Raw genomic sequence first — 2500 nt, forward strand, 5'->3', positions numbered from 1 at the left:
CCAAACTTACCCCCGCGAGGACCACTCCAGAAGAGAGCCGCATTCTGAGTAAGACCTCGAGGCACAGGATTAGCGCTGCCCCTTGGAGTGCCACTTGAGGGAGGGAGGACGGGGGACAGGTCCTGCTGGAACCGGAATGTATGGCTGCTGGGGTCTCTCCACCTAGAGGGGGAGGGGGGAGAAGACGGGGGGGTGGGTTGAAATGGTGTTTGTTGCTTGTTTGTTTTGTTTGTTTGTTTGAGGGAGGGGAGGGAGGGAGGGGGGTTGTGAGGGGAGAGGGGAGTAGAAGAGAGAGGGGAGGGGGATAGAGGAGGGAGAGAGAGAGAGGAGGGGGTAAAAGAAAGAGAGGGAGGAAGAGAAAGGGAAGAGAGATAGAGAGAGAGGAGGAACGAGGGTGGTGAGAGACAGAGAGACAGAGAGAGAAGGAAAGAAGGTGGTGCGGGAAAGAGAGAAAAAAAGAGAGAGAGAGAGAGAGAGAGAGAGAGAGAGAGAGAGAGCAGATAAGAGCAGCACAGAGAGAGAACAGCCGACACACGCAGAGAAGACGACGAGCGCCAGAGAGAGTAGAGAGTATGAGAATGAAAGGAGCAAGCATTAGAAAGCAAGGAAGCGAGCGAAAGACCATAGAGGGAACACCCAAGAGGGTGGGCGGGGAGGGGAGTGATGTACAGTTTGTACCCAAGCCTCCATGTCTGATCGTAACATCTATTCATACTGTCTACCTCGCCATCATCTCATGGATGTTAATCATAAATGTCTATTCTTAGTAGATGAATCTGTCTGTCTGGTCAGTCTCTCTTTTATATACTTTATTCGACAGTTCCCAAATTTTCCCTGGTCTTATCTTTCAATCTATCGTAATAGTTTTGCTAAATATTGCCTATTTCGTATGTGTATGTGTGTGTGTGTTTGTTGTCTTGTGTGCCGTGTGAGAGCTTTTATGTGTGTGTGTGTGTGTGTGTGTGTGTGTGTGTGTGTGTGTGTGTGTCGGTGTGTGTGTGTCGGTGTTTGTTTGTTTGTTGTTTGTTTACCTGTCAAAAAGACAGAGACGCAGATACAGCGGAATACACGCATAAAGATAGTTTGAAACAGATAGAGACTGAGACAAAAGGTCAGGTTTAAAAATGCTTGAACTCCAGCTTAATTAAATTCCTGGCTACCTGATCCAGGATGAGATATAGACAGTCACATTTCTAGGGACAGGTGTTGTGAAGGAGGAGGAGGAGGAGAAGGAGGAAGAAGGAAAAGGAGATGGAGGAGATGTGGAGGCGGAGGTGGAAAGGGGAGTGGAGAGGGGAATTAGGGAAGGAACAGATGGAGACGTTGATGGAGAGGGGAATTAGGGAGGGGAGAGATGGAGGCGTTGATGGAGAGGGGAGTGGAGAAGGGAACGGGGAACTAGTGAATGATGAGGTGGGGGCGTGGAAGAAGATGAAGATGAGGAGGAAAGTGGAGAAGAAATTAGTGAATGATGAATTGGAGGCATTGATGAGGAAAGTGATTAAACGGGGAGTGGAAAGGGGAGTCAATGAATGATGAGAAGGAGGACATGAAAAGGAAAAGAAGAGGAAAAGGACGTACATGAAACTGATTGGTCAGCAGCCTTCTTAAGAATTCTCGCTTTGTTTTTATCTGTCAAAAATCTCGCATCTCTCCCACAAAGGTATTGGTGATTTCAGAGGTCTCCCACTATAACCGTGACCATTGCGGACCCAGAAAATCTTAATTACCTGTGACAATTATTCAAGCTATCAATTCAATATCATATCTGGTATGCCTATACAAAGAACGCTTCCACATCCGTATGCATATCCCCAAAAAAGGATGATTTGGACTGAAGTTACGGGATACAAGCACACAAAAGACAAGCCTATACTAAGCATAAGTCTGAATACAAACAAACGAACGATAATCATTTTCCCTCCCATCCAAATATCTAAAAGAGACATCTGGTTACATGGATACAAACAGAAGGTATCTCAACCATTCAATGCATATATATACCACCTCGGTAATATCCAAATAAACTGAAATAGCGTTAAGGTGAGGCTGCAATGCAACCGCAAGGCAATGAAAGGAAGATGCGGACCGCAGGAGAGTCTCAAAAAACAACACCACAAGTTCGGCCACACCCCTCCAGCAGATTGCGCGCCTGTCATACCAGAGTGTCAACTAGGATGATCAGATGATTGTGATTTCGAATACGTCGTGCAGCAAATCATCAAAATCTCTCTTGTTTGCACTTGCACTTCCAGATGTTTTTTTTATATACTTGAAACGAGAGAAATGGTGATTATTCAAAACCTGTTGGTTTGCCTGCACTCAGACTAGAGTCTTTGTGTGTTTCCATTGCATGATATCGGCTTGTTTGATATTCATACGGGAATGTGTAGGGATTCTTTGCATATCTTCACATTCAAATATACAAATGAATTCATTATTTTGAATATCTGTCACATGTTACTAATGATATCCTATTCGTCGCTTTTTAGCCAATCAT

Source organism: Penaeus japonicus, unplaced genomic scaffold (assembly GCF_977035675.1).
Source record: "Penaeus japonicus unplaced genomic scaffold, GWHDUDI00000001_assembly GWHDUDI00000039, whole genome shotgun sequence".
NCBI classification, from domain to species: Eukaryota; Metazoa; Arthropoda; class Malacostraca; order Decapoda; family Penaeidae; genus Penaeus; species Penaeus japonicus.